The sequence below is a fragment of the Oncorhynchus kisutch genome, linkage group LG30, assembly GCF_002021735.2.
Source record: "Oncorhynchus kisutch isolate 150728-3 linkage group LG30, Okis_V2, whole genome shotgun sequence".
NCBI lineage: Eukaryota > Metazoa > Chordata > Actinopteri > Salmoniformes > Salmonidae > Oncorhynchus > Oncorhynchus kisutch.
Window position 1 is genome coordinate 12,057,752 of NC_034203.2, and position 13,172 is coordinate 12,070,923.

The following is a 13,172-nucleotide window of genomic DNA, read 5'->3' on the forward strand; positions in this document are numbered from 1 at the left end:
TTTATTTAATTATCGATTCTATTACACAGTACGTCTACACATTGATTGGCTACATAAAATTTTTTTTAAGAAAATGCACTGAAATCAAAATACCTTTTGTTTTGGTGACCCTCTCAGCTCCGGCTCATTTTCAAGTCCTCTCGTGGTTACAGTCTTAACCCTGGAACGGGTAGCACTATAGAAAGAAGCTGGCTTGATGAAAACGATGCCCATTTCGTCTGTTCTCTTTGGTCGCAATGTCATTTTGTTTTTAGATAAACAGCTCCTTCTTGAATGATAACTGTGTTAAGGGTGGAGATTGGGGTGGGGTGAGGAGTACTGGAAAGGTGTGACTTTCAGGTTACAAAAGGCCATAAGTATACAGCAAATCACCGATTGTCCTCACTTTGATGAGGACAATCCCAATGTGTGCCACTCGGGGGCCATGACCAATATGACCAATAAATATTGTCCTGCAAATTACAGGGTTAATAATATATCTGTGACAATATCCAAGGAGCTTTTATATCATTCTAAATTAATAATAACAATAATAATCCCTTTGTTTAAAAAAATTTACATTTTGGAGATGTTTGTTTTCAAATAACGTAAAATGAGCGAGAAAAAGGCCATTCTTGAACCTGGGGTGAGACATTGTTATTAATAATCCTAACATTTCCACACTATGATTGTAGTCTAAGTTTCTCTTACAATAAAAACCTTAGTGTAACAACAGTTTTAGTAAGTAATACTGAAGTCGTGCACAATTTTCAGTTTCTTCTTAGGTTTATTTCGCCTGTTCATTGTCAGTTAGAGACACAGTAGCGTCTTGGGATCCAAAAGCATAACCAGTGCTCTAACTCCCCATTGCGCTGGTCTGGAGCAATGAAGTAGTGACGCAGGGTACCGTACTAAACCACAAATGACCTCTAACTCCCGCAGCATAATCGCAAAAACGTATAGTGGAGCAACCACTGTAAGCTACTGTGCGGTACTAGCAAACCAACTTAGCCATGGCTCCAGGGTGTGGCAAGCATCTTTTGTACCTGTGAGGTTGTGTCCACCTTAACACCCCCCACCACACACACACACACACACACACACACACACACACACACACACACGCTGCCTCATTACCTCATGTGATGTAGTTGAGCCAGCGACCCTGCTGGCCTGAGGATGCAGATAAGTCCGCAACAGAAAAGGGAGACGATTCTGAACGCGCCTCATTAAAGATGACTCTCACTGGTGCTACACCAGATCAGGGTCTGTCGCCTAATGACGGGAGAACTGATTACTCCATTAAATAACAGTCATCACAGTCACAAATATCGCTAACGGTCATCACCTCCACGACCATCCACAGCTCTTACAGTCATTACCATCACATATATTCACTGCTCTAACGGTCATTACCATCACAAAGCATTGCAGACCCTAAGGAGAGATGAAACAAAATGTCTCCGCGCCAATTTGGTTTACTTACTACTACTTACTGGTGCTGATGTTTATGCAGCTTTTTTGGTTACACCCTCGTGCTGAATTCCTAACCAAGTGACTCGTTCAAAAAATATATATATTATGGAATATTTAAAACATACAATCTACTTGCAGTGAAGCCGCTCAACATCCACATCACATTAGTCATTTAACAGACTCCCATCCAGAGCGACCCATAACGCCCTGCTAAATGGCAGGTCGACAGACCCGAACCAGCGATCCGCCAGCCATCGGCCCTCCAAGACCCCTCCCACAGTACCATCCAAGACCCCTCCCACAGTACCATCCAAGACCCCTCCCACAGTACCATCCAAGACCCCTCCCACAGTACCATCCAAGACCCCTCCCACAGTACCATCCAAGATCCCTCCCACAGTACCATCCAAGACCCCCCCCCCCCCCCCCCAACAACCCAATTTCAATCTATCAAATAGAATCCACGGATTGCGAGTTGAAGATAAATACTTTTGCTAAGAGTACTAATATATTAGTAATTGACTGACCAGATCTCTCCAGATCTCCTAACAGTACTATTTCTAGGGTCAATTTTAGATCAATGTTCTGCATTTTCAGTCATTCCTGAACTTTGCTGTAAGTCATTGGCCACGTCGTGGTTGTCCCTGTGTTCAGTGTTCCTCTATGCAGGTCCTGAGGCAACAACATGATACATTATTATGATGAATGGTTGATTATGCATTGAGCTATGTGATTGCAGAATCACGTTTTCCTGTGTGTGGAGCAATAAACACAAAATTCTGTGGAGTCATCCAAGCGAGAATGGAGGAAAACCAGTGTTGAATTACTCAAGACTCCAGTCTGGTCTCAAGACCTAGTGGTGTAAAGTACTTAAGTAAAACTACTTTAAAGTACTACTAATGTTTTATGGGGTATCTGTACTATTTATGTTTTTGACTACTTTTACTCCACTACCTTCCTAAAGAAAATAATGTACATTTTACTCCATACATTTTCACTGACACACAAAAATACTCATTACATCTTGAATGCTTAGCAGGACAGGAAAATGGTCAAATTCACACACTTATGAAGAGAACATCCCTGCTCATCGCTACTGCCTCTGATCTGACGGACTCACTAAACACAAATGCTTCAAATGCCAACTGGCTTGCCTAATATAAGGAATTTGAAATCATTAATACTTTAGTATTTTTTTTAAATGACATTTACTTTTGATACTTTGATACTTTTACTCAAGTAGTATTTTACTGGGTGACTTTCACTTTTACTTGAGTCATTTTCTATTAAGGTATCTTTACCTTTCCTCAAGTATGACAATTGGGTACTTTTCCCCCATATTGAGTGCTTTGGTCTTGTCTCTTGTTGTTGGATACATTTTCGTAATTTCTTCCCAAGACCAGCGGAGTAAAAAATCATAATAAATCAACTTACATTCAGTCATAAAACCACTCCTTGCATGACACATTCATATCTTATTGAAACCTGCGCTTCCTACTTCACTCATAACATTACTGTCCTTTACTTTCGTTGAAAAATATCCTCAAACTTTGTTGAGCTCGTCAGAAGTGCATTGAATTGCTGGTCTATTTATAATAGACCTGTTTAGGTTATTGATCATTTGTAGAGCAGCTCTCGATTGCCCTCAGCAGGCATTTTTTCTCACCATTCTAAAAGGTCTAAAGAATCCATATTTTCTTCTGAAATGAACACAGAAATACTGCCCTCTACGTTCGTTTAGTTTGAAGACTCCTACAGGGAGGAGGTCCGAGACCTGGACGTGTGTTGCCAGGACAACAACTTCTCCCTCAACGTGAACAAGACAAAGGAGATGATTGTGGACTACAGGAAAAAGGAGGACCGAGTAGGCCCCCATTCTCGCCGACGGGGCAGTAGTGGAGCAGGTTGAGAGCTTCAAGTTCCTTGGTGTCCACATCACCAACAAACTATCATGGTCCAAGCACACCAAGACTGAAAAGATTTGACATGGGTCCTCAGATCCTCAAAAAGTTCTACGGCTGCACCATCGAGAGCATCCTGACTGGTTGTATCACTCCCTGGTATGGCAACTGCTCGGGGGGTGTCAGAGGAAGGCCCTAAAAATAGTCAAAGACTCCAGCCACCCTAGTCATAAACTTTTCTCTCTGCTACCGTACGGCAAGCGGTACCGGAGCGCCAAGTCAAAGACCAAAAGGCTTCTCAACAGCTTCTACCCCCAAGCCATAAGACTCCTGAACAGCTAATCACATGGCTACTCATACTATTTGCATTGCCCCCCCCCCCTTATTTAGCTGCTGCTCTTTAATTATTTGTTACTTTTTTTCTTTTCTTTTTTTTTATACTTAACACGTGTATTTTCAAACTGCATTAAGGGCTTGTAAGCATTTCACTGTAAGATCTACACCTATTGTACTCGGCGCATGTTACAAATATAATTTGATTTGACTGGGGATAATGGGGAAGATGGGCAACACCTGGAGGGGGGTGGAGGCAATCCCAAAGACAGGTGAAACAGATCAGGGTGTGACGGGTATCTATCTGTAAGAGCTTCAGTTATTGTTAGAAATCAATTGACTGTCTAACTTGGGCCAGATTTCCTTTCTTCAGTAAGTGATTAAAGGCTTTCAAAGGCTGAGATACATACAGCATATACTGTACCAGTGAAGTACTTTTCCCTAGCTTTCACTTCACTCACACCGCATCGCACCTCAAGCCAGATATGGAGCAAAATACAAGGTTCTCATTGAAATAAAAACAGCAGACCGTTGAGAGTTTTACTATCCGGTTATACTGTGATGAAACCATCTGACATGTCTGATGAGGCTGACAACAGGGAAGTGGAGCGAGAGAACAATCAGGGGGGGGAGCGAAAGTCCTAAACAGCTAGAGAGGGAGAGAGATTTCATTTTTCCTGATGAAATACCATCCCATTCTCACGTTACCCATTTTTTTCCCCCCCTCGCTCTGGCTCTTGATTTGAATTTAGACAGGGAGGTACAGAGAGGGGAACAGCGAGCGTTTTCCAGCAGGCGATTTGTCCTAGCTACCCTTGGAGCCAGCGAGGGGGAAAGAATTCATGCTTCTGGCCTGGCTAAGCCCTGCAGTCATAATAATGATATGAAACAGGAGCCTACAAGGCCAGGCTGTGCAAACAGTTCAATGTGTGTGTGTGTGTGTGTGTGTGCGTACGTGTTTGTGTTGCTTCTCACTGAACTAGACACGGTGGATATGTAACACCCGACCGGTATAGGGTGGGGGTCTAATGGAGAAAAAGAATCCTATGTATAATAATATGACCAAGCCGAGATTTGAACATTCATCTCCCCAGCCTCAGCACATGCATTGGAATGTACAGTTTGTAGATCATATAAAAAGTATATACAGCTCAATAGAGCTCACTCATAACAGCACAGCTAAATGAGATGTATCGCATAGTAACGACGTTAAGGAACAACCCAGGACAAAAAGAATTCTCAAGGATGTCAGTGGGAAGAATACGGAACAGCGAGGACAATTATTAGTCTCCAATCGTCGCTGTATTTACTCTCGTACTCAACAACCTTCTTTCGCTCTCCTCTCCTCCAACTGCTTTTCTCTTACAGGAGAAAGAGAACGTCCGCATCCAAAATGGCACCCTATTCCTTATATAGTACGCTACTTTTGACCAGCGCCAGTAGTGCACTATAGGGTGCCATTTTGGACACAGACAATGAGTCAGGATGCATAAAAGTAGAGGGAAGGCTAAGTGAAGCTGTCTGCATTGATCGTTGACCTCATAGAGGAAGTAACTGTCAAAAGCTGATGATTTTTCCACAACGTTGAGCTCAACAACAACAAAAAGGCATACATTTTTTTCACATTCTTCGCTGTTTCCCTTTAACGCCAGCACTTTACAAGCATTGCTTTAATCTGTTCCTAATAAGGAAAAAATATGGTAGAAGACACACACAAAATATGTCAAATATCCTGATAGATTACCATTGTTCTATTGCACCCACAGAATGATTCCTCAATCATAGTTGACCATAGATCTTTCTGCAAAAAACGGTTCCTCTCATACTGTAAGAGGAGGAAAACAAATCGAAATCTAATTTCACTCACAAACACTCCAATGTGTACATCAGATTACCATCAAATTGGTTTTCCTACACTCCACGGTCTCTGAACGCTCCCAGTCACGCCGCCTCCCTCGCCACGTTCAGCACAATATTACGAGACATCAGTGAAATCTGTCTGTATTCTGTAAGTTCACGATGAACACCATAAACAAATTACACTTTCTGCTCCCTCCTGACATATGCAATTTCTGTGTGGTTCATCAGAACGCTTGCATAGGTACAGTTGGAGAAAATATCAACAAAATAATCTCGATAATAATTTCCCCAGACGGAAAACAAACACAGGTGCCCCCTGAGGTGACACTATAATTGCTCCCTTCTTCCTGTTATCTAACTTCTCCCCCCCCCCCCACCCCACATTCGTTCCCCCCAGAGCTCTGACACATGGCATTGCCGTGGCAACTGTAATTTGGTGCAGGTCACACCTGCCGCTGTCGGAAAGCCAGGTGGGTGGCCATGCTGAAATGTATAGGCTGGGTTTGGGATTAGATTACATTTTGTATGAAAATCACTGTGTGCCGGTCGTTAACATTATATTCAAACCATGCCGTTATACATTGTTTATTAACTAGAGAAGTGCGAGTCCGGCTGAACCAAATGAATGCTAGTTTGAGTAGATTCACCATGGCAACACCTGACCTGCATTTAAAGAGGTCAGGTGATGATCTTCCATAATCTGGTCGTGGCTTGCAGGATACTGGGCCTACAACATAGTACTGCACTGTAACACCTTGGAAGGATTCCTAACCAGACATGTTTCTATGCCTTTCATCTAAAAGTCAAACACACAGGCAAAGGGGTCATCAAGTTTCAACAAATCAGGCTGCAGGAACACCCCAACCTGTTTTCTATGCTCGTGAGGCAATAATGGCGTGGTAAGGTCTCAACCCTTCTGGAAGAAATCCCTCTTTCCTAGTATTACTCACACTGCTCGGGTAGAGACAACCTAGCATGGTAGCACATTGATAGGATGCTTTGTTGAAATAGCATGACGTCGGCCCTGTACACGGACTCAAGGCCAGTTTCATGTTATCTCCCTTAACTGGCTAATGTTACAATTGAGGAAGGGTAACCTAGATCGGTGCTTATGGTAGATTTCTATCCACAGCATTAGAGCTGCCCTTTGACATGGTGGCTTCACCATCTACTCGCTACTCATCTGTTTCCCGAATGTGCTCTCTATGTGAGGGGTGTTCAACTGCAAAGGCCCAGACTACTAAATCACACATCTAGGGCCTGTGCAGTCACTCATATAATCACGTATAAATGGGCCGGTCCTCCACCCAGGATCCTTAAGAGGCACTGATCGGGGAAGTGATGACACCATGGCTCTGTGAGGTGGGAGCGCAAGAGGAAAATGTCACAGGGGTTATGGCAAGAGAGATAGGTTTGTGCACAAACTGGGTTCGTCGAAGTGACCACCTAGGTAACAGAACGAGAATGAACTTATCTGGGGAAAACGATATTGGAATTTTATATAACATTTATTACTAATTAATTAAAGTCATCACCTTAACTAGGCATAAGTTGAGTATAAGAACATCTCCAAATGGAGTATGAGAACCACAACACCAAGAATTGTCCCTTTTATTCTCCTCTCTCTCTCTTCTTCTTCTTTTCTTCCCATTCACCTCTCCAACCGTACAATGACTCATTCCACCCCTGGTCTTACAGGAACCCTCCTGCATGTCTTTGGCTGTGCAGAATTCCACCGGGTGCCTCTGTGTGCTCTGTTGATCGCCACTGTGATGGTGGTACAATAGGGCAGAGCACACAGACACAGGCCTTTGCAGCCTCGCTCACTCTGGCTGGCACTGTAGATCTTACAGATAGTCAACTGTCACACCCTGATCTGTTTCACCTGTCTTTGGGATTGCCTCCACCCCCCTCCAGGTGTCGTCCGTCTTTCCCGTTATCCCCAATCAAATCAAACATTATTTGTCACATGGGGGCGATTACAACGTGTAGACCTTACCGTGAAATGCGTACTTTACAAGCCATTAACCAACAGTGCAGTTCAAGAAGAGTTAAGAAAATATTTACCAAATAGACTAAAGTAAAAAAAATATATAATAAGTAACACAATAATAATAATAATAATAATAATAATAAGTAACACAATAATAATAATAATAATAATAAGTAACACAATAATAATAATAATAATAATAAGGCTATAAACAGGGGGTACCGATCTTGCTGTGAGGGAGATGGAAAGGTGGTTCAGAGATGCATTCTCTCTATTAAACTATGCATGCTAGTCTCACAGTCTAGTCCTATGGCATACTACACAGAAAACTGGCCAGTGTTGATTTTTCAGTGTTACATTTCTAGTGTTGATTCAGGAGTTAAATTCACTCTGCAGGGGTAAAAAATTAAAATCACCCCATATTAGTGAGTGCATTTTATATTTCACTCCAGATCAGAGTGAAATAGTAATTAGTTCACTCCAGATCAGAGTGAAATGCCTATAAGTTTACGTCAGTGTATTGTGAATTTCACACAGCCAATGTTAATTTTATACTCTGTATAGGGTTACAGAAGCACTGTCTAAATGTTAACATGTTTGAAAACATGAAATTCATTCTGTTGAGAGTGAATGCATATACACACCGCAAAAGTGTTCAAATTAAAACTACAGCAATTGAGTTTAACACTTCCAATTTTACTGTTGTTCAGAATAAACTTGAGGCCTGGCTATGAGACGTCCAATACCCTCTGTCAGGTCTGGCTCAAAACAGAGACAATACGATCAAGGCTAGCTGGATAATTTAGCATTACAACCTCAAATACCCCTCTCCTCCATCGCTCTCATCCTTATCAGAGCTGGGTTAGGTCATTAGGAGAACAGGGAACAACAGGGGAACAGGTAGAGGACATTTTTGTCTTCTCTTCCCCCCCACCCCCCTCTTCTCATTTTCCATGCAGCTAAAAACAGCAGCAGGCAGGCGGCTAGCGGGCGAGCTGTTAGCCCAGCAAGGTCACGAGATCACAATCTGGATCTGTTATCAGGAACACGGTGGTGTGCCTATGTTAATATCCGGAGTGTGTGTGTGTGTGTCAATTACCTGTTTGAGGGCTGGTGGAGAGAGGGTACACAGACAGGTGTAGGGCATTGGAAAACAACATCAACCAAGATGTTAGTCTCTACACGACTAAGCACATATTATATCATATTTTTACATCTACTACATCAATATGAGTTGCATCTACAAGCAACATCCCGAAAATAGCATTTTACCCACAAAACACTGTGCTCGAGCTGAACTAAAGCAGCGCAGAGCTACTACAGCTCAGAACTGTGATAGAAATGTACATGAGGAGCTTCTATCTTAAATACAGTAAACACACTGTGCCATTTTAAGACACAACCTTACATAACGATCCTCCTGTGACAGTTTTGTTTCCTGTGCCACTATCTAAAAGCTCATCCGTTTGGGAGATGGCTTAATATCATGAGAAACGTACGTTCTCTGCTGGTTTCAATAACACTACTAGCACCATATGCTGTTTAATTCATAAGAAGGAAGCTTTCAGAGTAGACGACTCAGGCACCTCTTTGGTACACGAGTCCAGGAAGTCTGATAATCAACCATCACAATCACATCCAGTTAGCGTTATCGCTAACACTACAAAGTGGCCTCTGTGACTGGGCGCCAAGTAGCACCCACCGTCTTGGCCGTGTTCCCTGAGATTCCTTCTAGTTCCCCTGCAGTTCTCAACCCCCTAATACCACCAAAGGTCTCTTCACAGTCCCCAAGTCAAGAGCAGACTATAGAAGGTGCACAGTACTACATAGAGTCATGGCTACATGGAACTCCATTCCACATCAGGTAACTGATGTAAGCAGTAGAATCAGATTTTTAAAAGCGAATACAAATACACCTTATGGAACAGCGGAGACTGAAGCGACATACACACACATATACACTCTACACACACATACACATGGATTTGGTACTGTAGATACAGTGGGGAGAACAAGTATTTGATAACCTGCAAAATCAGCAGTGTTTCCTACTTACAAAGCATGTAGAGGTCTGTAATTTTGTATCATAGGTACACTTCAACTGTGAGAGACGGAATCTAAAACAAAAATCCAGAAAATCACATTGTATGATTTTTTAAGTAATTAATTTGCATTTTATTGCATGACATAAGTATTTGATCACCTACCAACCAATAAGAATTCCGGCTCTCACAGACCTGTTAGTTTTTCTTTAAGAAGCCCTCCTGTTCTCCACTCATTACCTGTATTAACTGCACCTGTTTGAACTTGTTACCTGTATAAAAGACACCTGTCCACACACTCAAAGAGACTCCAACCTCTCCACAATGGCCAAGACCAGACAGCTGTGTAAGGACATCAGGGCTAAATTGTAGACCTGCACAAGGCTGGGATGGGCTACAGGACAATAGGCAAGCAGCTTGGTGAGAAGGCAACAACTGTTGGCGCAATTATAAAAAAATGGAAGACGTTCAAGATGACGGTCAATCACCCTCGGTCTGGGGCTCCATGCAAGATCTCATCTTGTGGGGCATCAATGATCACGAGGAAGGTGAGGGATCAGCCCAGAACTACACGGCAGGACCTGGTCAATGACCTGAAGAGAGCTGGGACCACAGTCTCAAAGAAAACCATTAGTAACACACTATGCCGTCATGGATTAAAGATCCCCCTGCTCAAGCCAGTGCATGTCCAGGCCCGTCTGAAGTTTGCCAATGACCATCTGGATGACCCAGAGGAGGAATGGGAGAAGGTCATGTGGTCTGATGAGACAAAAATAGAGCTTTTTGGTCTAAACTCCACTCGCCATGTTTGGAGGAAGAAGAAGGATGAGTACAACCCCAAGAACACCATCCCAACCGTGAAGCATGGAGGTGGAAACATCATTCTTTGGGGATGCTTTTCTGCAGAGGGGACAGGACGACTGCACCGTATTTTTTTTGTTTTTTTGTACGGGCTCGGGAGAGACGATGGTTGAAAGTCATGCGTCCTCCGATACACAACCCAACCAAGCTGCACTGCTTCTTAACACAGCGCCATCCAACCCGGAAGCCAGCCGCACCAATGTGTCGAGGGAAGACTGCAACGTATTGAGGGGAGGATGGATGGGGCCATGTATCGCGAGATCTTGTAAGAGCATTGAAGATGGGTCGTGGCTGGGTCTTTCAGCATGACAACGACCCAAAACACACAGCCAGGGCAACTAAGGAGTGGCTCCGTAAGAAGCATCTCAAGGTCCTGGAGTGGCCTAACCAGTCTCCAGACCTGAACCCAATAGAACATCTTTGGAGGGAGCTGAAAGTCCGTATTGCCCAGCGACAGCCCCGAAACCTGAAGGATCTGGAGAAGGTCTGTATGGAGGAGTGGGCCGAAATCCCTGCTGCAGTGTGTGCAAACCTGGTCAAGAACTACAGGAAACTTATGATCTCTGTAATTGCAAACAAAGGTATCTGTACCAAATATTAGGTTCTGCTTTTCTGATGTATCAAATACTTATGTCATGCAATAAAATGCTAATTAATTACTTAAAAATCATACAATGTGATTTTCTGGATTTTTGTTTTAGATTCCGTCTCTCACAGTTGAAGTGTACCTATGATAAAAAATTACAGACCTCTACATGCTTTGTAAGTAGGAAAAGCTGCAAAATCGGGCAGTGTATCAAATACTTGTTCTCCCCACTGTATGTGGCATTAGAGTAGTGGCCTGAGGGAAAACATGTCATGTGTTGTGAAAAGTGTTATGAAATGTAAAGTCATGTAATACTTTCAATTGTATCTAAACTGCCTTAATGTTGCTGGACCCCAGGAAGAGTAGCTGCTGTTACTAACGGTGACCCTTTAATAAATACTTAATAAATACAAATAATACAACCCCCAGCTCCTACCAGTGCCCCCCACCCCCTCCTATCCACCCCCTCCTTGCTCCGCATTAATTATCTGGTTAATTAAGGATCGGAAATGCCTCTGAAAACTGAGCAGAGCCGTCCTCCGGGGGAGCGCTGACTCTAATGAACTGAATAAAGATGAGGCCAGCCGATCAGGGGGATCAGGAGGGGAACTGTCGGAGAGAGAAAAAGAGAAACTCTGAGAAGGAGAAGTGGGGTTTGAGACCGAGTCAAAGCAGTAGGAAGAGGATGAGGACTGTCGGAGAGAGAAAAGGAGAAACTCTGAGAAGGAGAAGTGGGGTTTGAGACAGAGTCAAAGCAGTAGGAAGAGGATGGGGACTGTCGGAGAGAGAAAAAGATAAACTCTGAGAAGGAGAAGTGGGGTTTGAGACCGAGTCAAAGCAGTAGGAAGAGGATGGGGACTGTCGGAGAGAGAAAAAGAGAAACTCTGAGAAGGAGAAGTGGGGTTTGAGACCGAGTCAAAGCAGTAGGAAGAGGATGGGGACTGTCGGAGAGAGAAAAAGAGAAACTCTGAGAAGGAGAAGTGGGGTTTGAGACAGAGTCAAAGCAGTAGGAAGAGAATGAAGTCCATAGACTTTGGCCAGGTTCTGCTCTGACGCAACAATTTGTTGTTATTTTACAAATAATACGGACTCGTGTTTTTTTGGTAAAACAATTGTGTTCAAATGTAGTTTTGCAGTGTTCAACGACTCTCCAATAACAGTTGCACATTTCCAAAGAACTAACAAAAAAAACGCTTTTAGAATAACAGACACTTGGAGTGCAATAGAGTTGGAGCTAGCGCAAACGAAGGCGGGAGAGTTGCCCGTGCTCTTTCTCAGGCTGGTGATGCTAACAGCTAGCGCCGCTGTTAGCATCCTCCACCGTGTGTTTCAGCCATCTGCAGACCTGCCGGGGCATTTCTAGGGGAACTCTGTTGGTTCGGAGTGGAGTAAAGATCGTTCACAGTTAGAAAGAAGAGGTACGTAGACAGAAGGCGATGTGAGGAGGCCTGGTACATCAACGGAGAGAATGTCCTTCTCAATAACTACTGTGACAAAACTGCCTGGGGAGAAAAAAGTCAAAAACTCATCAAGACTTTTTTTGTTATGAACAGTTCACCTTGTTAGTGTAATGAGTGTATGCTACAGCACACATACTTTTTTTTGCTCCTGTTTCATTTCCCCATGCATACATTTGGCTACTCTTTCCCCTCTATTGTATTCACTGTCTCCATCACAAGCGATATATTCTATATCGACGCATCTCTCTGTTTTGCATAGCTCTACGTGCAGTTCTTCAGTACAGTATCCACAACCAGATCCCTTTGTCAGCATGCAATCTCGTGCTGCTGAGAGAAGAGTGAGGTGGAGAAGGAACACAAGAGCGCCAAGTGCAGCTGAAGAAATGTGTCCTGAGTAGAATTTCTGTCCTTTGTTCTCATCTCCGACAGGCAGGACTTAGGATATCCACTCCATGCATTTTCCCCATAGAGATGGGTAAGGTCGTTTTTTTCCCTTTGTTTGTCTTGCTCTATGTTACAACACACGTCAACACATCTCATTTACACTGAAAGAAGCTGAGAATTACATTTGTAAGCACCAGAAAATACATTGGTACGATCAGATGGTGAATAGTGGGTAGATATTCTAAATAGGACAGTAAAATAAAGCCTGAATTAGGTTTTAAGATAGTAGCACTGTAC

The 13,172-nt window shown here is 43.2% G+C and overlaps 1 protein-coding gene across 1 annotated transcript in view; it reads right to left on the minus strand.

Annotated features, from left to right (window-relative positions):
* Positions 1 to 13,172, minus strand: part of LOC109875229 (calsyntenin-2) — a 265,219-nt gene that overhangs the window by 192,457 nt on the left and 59,590 nt on the right. The gene's annotated exons all lie outside the window — the stretch shown is intronic.